Raw genomic sequence first — 6,000 nt, 5'->3', positions numbered from 1 at the left:
CCGAAGTGGTGCTGGGGCTCAAGTGGTAGAGCTCTAGTCTTGAGAAAGTCCAAAGACAGTGCTCAGGCCCTGAGCTCAAGGCCAGGACTAGCAAAAAAAAAAAAAAAAAAGAGTCTCAAGGTCTTTTGTGCAACTGGCTTTGAACCACAATCCTCAGATCTCATTTTCCTGAGTAGCTAGGATTACAGGCCTGAGCCAGTGGTGCCCAGCTCTTCTCTGTTTTTAATCTGTATAATTTTGTTATGAAATAAGACAATACGTAAAACTTCAATGCTAGCATTTTTTTGCTCAACACAATGCTCTGGAAACCCATCCAAGTTACTGTATGTATCAATAGTCCATTCCTTTCTCTTGTAATTGCCTTTTATTGCCTTTTACCTATGTTCTTAAAATCCATCAGAGTAATTGTATATTCCAGTGTGGTTTTTTTTATTATGGTCATGCAATGCTGTTGCTTTGTAGTTGAAAAGTTTTAAATTTAAATGGTTTCAATGACACTCCAAAATAGACTGAAATAAAAACTGATTATACTGATGTCTTCTGTGTGGAAACAGAAGACAACAAGGGATAAGAGGAGAATCTTATTCTACCCACTGTCCCATCTGCCTCCTTTTCTGTGGCAACTATAATCCCCAGAATGATTTCATTTTATATTTTTTACTTCTTCGCTTTTTCCCTCAGTGGTTTACCGTCACTCAACTCATTTTATTTTTGTCAAAATTATTGTGGGATCACATTTACCAACTTCCACAGATGTTGTAGATTCACATATTGTATGAACTCCTGAAATACTTGGCTTTTTACACTGTCCACTCATGTATTTTTAAATTTCTTTTAATTTTGATTGTCATAAGTAAAAGTTGCATTTTCTTGTCTCTGTATTCTCCTGAGTCCAGTAGTACCAAATACATATCACAGACAGAAGTTGAACACAGTTTTGACACTCCAAAACTGGCACCATTTCTAGAAAACTAATGTCACATTCATCACTTTAAATGCTCAGTCTATTCAGGAGTTTTCAAACAGAAGATGTATTACTATAGCCTTGACACAAGGAAATTTTTATGTCTATATGTAAAAAATTACCCATAAAACACTTCTTTACATCATTTCAGCTGTTACTGTTTACTTTGTATTTTTGCCTTTATATTACAAAAGTTTTAGTAAAATAGAATATGCAGGGGAGGTAACTTAACATAAAGGATTTTTTTCAACTTTATGGAAGACATACTCTAAGATTTCCAATGAAGTCTTACTTAGTATCTCTAATGTATAGCAGAATATGTAAAAAAAAAAATCTATCCTGAAAGTGAAATTCTCTGGCAAGTTTGCAAATGATTCAAATCCTTGAATAATATTCCTTTTTATATTTAAAAATTGTCAATTCACACAAAATTGCAAGAGTCATACACAGGCTTCCTGAGAGTTATAGGTAAATACAATATTAGGTGTAGTAAAATGCACCTGTTTATTTCTGGCACTGTACCAAATGTACAGGTTCAAGTAATCACTGTATGTGAAAAATGGTGCAGTCATGTCAACACAAAACCCATCATACTACTCTTTCATACCTCCATCTGCACTTCTTACCACAGTCAGAATCTCTGACTGCCAGCACACCAGCTTCCATCTCTAGAGCTGTGTCATTTGTGGAAGGTTATAAGTTTAAAAATGCAGTATGTGAAATAGAGAGATTACAGGCTCTTCTTTCACTCAGTAAAATGCCCCTGAGGTCCAACCTGTATCAAGAGTTTGTACCTTTCTTATTGTTTGAATGCCCTTTTGTCCTTTCCGCAAGGAAGAGTTTTACATTTAGATTGTTGCACTATCACTCAATAATGGAGTGAAATGAAAACCACATGGGGTGCACAGGCATTGTGGAAATAGTAAACAAGAAAAGCAAATAGAATAACTCTACTTTCTTTAAATATAGGAGACTTTTTGATGGCTAAATTTAGAAAGAAAGTCTAAGCAGGGCCTATGTCAAGTGCATGACTTTTGTTCAACTAGCATCCAACTAAGTTTGAAAGCTTCCTTTCTAAAAACTATTTGTCTGTTTTTTTTAAAGGCTAATCTCATCTGGTCCATGGTTCCCTATGTCTTCAGAGGCTACATTTCAATTCTGGTGATTAGGCCAATTATTAAGCACACACACACACACACACACACACACACACACACACACACACACACAAAACAAAACTTCAGTCAGCTGGGTGCGATGGCTCACACCTATAATCCTAGCTACTCAGGAGGCTGATATCTGAGGATCAAGGTTCAAAGCCAGCCCATCCACTAAAGTATGTGAGACTCTTATCTCCAATTAACCACCAGAAAACTGGAAGTGGCCGGTGGCTTAAGGGGTAGGATGGTAGCCTTGAGCTGAAGAGCTCAGGGACAGTGCCCATACCCACAGTCCAAGCCCCACCACCCCCATGACAAAAAAAAAAAAGAAAGAAAAAACCCTTCAGTCATAGCCAGAAAGTTATGTTGGTCTACTTGTGGTTATTGTCATTGCACTTTTACTTATGCACTACTTTGCTTTCTTCGTGCCAAAGTAACACCGTCACACTACTCGTGTCCCTTTCTGTGATGCTGTTGAAATCTACTACAAGTTTTAATCCAGTCTCGTGCATTTTTGAATGTTTTAGCAACTATCACAGGCTACATTTTGAAATATCAAAATACTGTACATGGTTGAAGTTGTAACTTTGTTCTTAGAAGCACAGGTAGCTTATAAAGTTAATTTATCCTACTGATATCATGTGCTTTTGTACACTGGTATTTTGTGCAAAGCTTTCATAGTTAGCTGTCTTTTATTTGCTAACATTAACCATGACGTTTTATCTGCTTCTATGTCTGTTGCAATCCTGGGATATAAAAATCACAGATGTGAGACAAGACAACAGTGTGTGTGTGTGTGTGTGTGTGTGTGTGTGTGTGTGTGAATTTCCCTCTCCAACTATGTATTTCTTTCATTGAAATCAAGAAATACTAGCACAAGAATTTATTATTTCTGCTCCTCACTGTGGCACATTAGTTTCAAGTAAATGGTCAATCAGCCTAAAAGGATATTGCACACTACAAAATTGGCCTGAATTAAGTTTCTGGAGTTTGGCCAACCAGACCAGATGGTTTTTCAGTATGTAGGCTGTCACATTGCAGACAACTATAAGAATGAGGTCCTAACAGAACTTTGTTTTTTCTGATAAAGCCATAAAGAAATGCCCCCTTCACAGCTTCATGACTTTGGTTTTTATAGCTAAAATCCTACAAAATCACTGAGGCTACAAATGATAGGAAGCAAACTTCCTTTCTCTCATTTCTGCAGGTGAGAAAATGTTTTCACTACTTGTGCTATTCTTGAAGCTAGATAAATACACCCAACCTTCTGAGTGTACATCTACAAGCTTACTAAGCAGAATCGTGTACAGAACACTGAACATGTGTATATACGTCAAGCATACACCCCCACCTAAGCAGCTCTGCTTCATCTAGTCCATGTCCGCAGAAGTTACTTTTCTTTGAAATTTTCTTCAAGATTCTTTGGTCTACTTGGAGTCCAAAGCCACTGCTTTTGCATTTACCATCAAGGATAACTTCCTCACTAAAACGATAACATTATCAATGTGCCAATAAGCACAAACCTCACAGACCTCACCTCTGAGAGAGGATGAACTGTACAGGAGTTGGCAGGCAAACGTTTCCTAACAGTAATGTGGGTAACAGACACCATTAACATCACATGAGTTGGTAGCTCATTAGACAAGTAGACCCTAGATCCCAACTCAATTCTACTCAGTCAAAATCTCATTAAAACAAGATCTACAACTAGTTTATTCAGGGCATTAAAATTTTTCTCAACATAAAGAAATGGAACGTGACTCAAGTAACAACACACCAATTACCCTGACCTAAGTGTTATACATTATTAATTCATATGTAATGCATGTATATAATATATATTGAAATGTCATACTATATACCATCAACATCTACAATTGCATTGTTACAGTTAAAATATAAATATTTTTTTAGAATTTTTATAGCACCACCTGCTGTTTTATCAGAGAAACCAAGCTTTTGTCACTTGTGTTTATTTTACACTTGCCCCAACCAAAAAGTACTTTTCCCTTTGTCAAATCCCATAATTTTTCTGTGCACAAATAATTTTGCAAGCCAACTGAATGCTATTTTGAATTTCTACTGCTTTCTACTATATGTGTTAGTAGCATACAAAATAGTACATCATACATACTGTAGTTTATTAGATGATTAGTCTATATAGTTGTCACTGTTTCCATTCTGATATTGAAAGTCTGCTATAAGTAGGAAGCTAACTACCTTGCTTCATTGTACTTATTGGTTTGAAAAGTACTTCAGCTTATGTAATTTTTTTTTTGCCAGTCCTGGGCTTGAGCTCAGGGCCTGAGCACTGTCCTTGGACTCTCTCAAGGCTGGAGCTCTACCACTTGACCCTCAGCACCACTTCCAGCTTTTTTTCTATATATGTGGTACTGAGGAATCGAACCCAGGTCTTCATGCATGCTAGGCAAGCACTCTACCACTAGGCCAAACTCCCAGCCCCCAGCTTATGTAATTTTATATTTGAGAATTCCAGATGATTTCCCCTAATAAGGCACCAAATATTTATCATATCATGTGATTTTTTTTACAATTACATAAGGAATGCACATTAAAACTTCCCCCATGTCAGGGCATTAATTTGTCTCACCTTTGTGTCTTGAGAATAGCCTAGCATACTGCTTGTGATTCAGCAGTACTGGATGCACTTAAACAGCTGCTGCAGGGTGGAGAGAAGCACAGTGCTTCCCAGGAAGATCCAATTTATTGTCCACCACTGCAGAGACTCTGCTGCCCTCTGGCTGTATTTGCACAGGCCTGCACTACTGAACAGTCATTAATTGAGTTAGTGTAAGCTGACTTAATGAAGGCTAACAATTCAGATTCCACAAACAGTCCTCAATAAACTTCATTTTATTTTTGCTTTTTGTCCCCTTATTCACATTTGCAGTGCCTCTGCAGATAGAAAATTTCCTAGAACCATACATAAATATGTGTGACACAGAGACTCATTCCATTAGATGAGGACTTCTTTAATGATCTTCATTAGAAACCAGCACATAGACAATCAACTCTTCTTATGAAAAGTCTGATGCTTTATTCTTTCCAAACACCATGTGTCACTGTGAGATAAAGTATATGAACTTTATGGATTATTAAATCTCAGAAATTCTCATATTAAGTGTCAGGGTTTTTAGTCCTCAGTCCCTCCTGACCTGCAGGAGGGATAGGGAGAACACGCCCCAACCAGGATGAGCTCAGAAAGGAAAGGGCCGACTGACTGCCGACACCCATCCCTCCCTTGCATTAGGGAGACCCATCAAGGCAGGAGCTCATTTATTGAGGAAGTCCATTCAGCTAATATAGGATGCAGGAGCCTATCAGCACAAAGGTGGGCAGGGATGGGGAGGTACTCTCATTGAGGAAGTAGGATGGCCTTACAAACCACAGCCATGCCTTCCAACTGGGCGGCAGGCACCATCTCAGCCAGGTGCGGTCCCAAGACCAGGGAATGAGCACTGGGCCACGAGTTAGGCCTCCTTTTACAGCATAGGTTTCCATTTCCCTGATGTGACGTGCCCCACAACTCCCCCTTTTTTATTTCATTAGCAGGTGCTTGCCTTACTTGAGGGTGTACCTGTCTTAGGTTGTTCCCCTCTGGGGATGTTACCCGTCATTGACTACCACTCTAGCTCTTCAGGCAATTTACCTGTAGGGTTGGCAGACCCAAATGGAGATTTTAAGTAGGGGGGATGGCCAGCGTCCGCAAAGGAAACCCTTCATCCTGGTAAGGGCTGGTGCCAACCTCATAGGGTTCCCAGTCTGCCATCTCACAGCACAGCATATTGTTGTCAGACCACCATTAGCTGAACAGCTTTAACCTGATCTCTAAGAAACTGAAGGAGCTTATTGATT

This window comes from Megascapheus bottae, chromosome 1 (assembly GCF_031878675.1).
Source record: "Megascapheus bottae isolate mThoBot1 chromosome 1, mThoBot2.hap1, whole genome shotgun sequence".
Taxonomy (NCBI): domain Eukaryota; kingdom Metazoa; phylum Chordata; class Mammalia; order Rodentia; family Geomyidae; genus Megascapheus; species Megascapheus bottae.
This window is presented reverse-complemented; position numbering follows the sequence as displayed.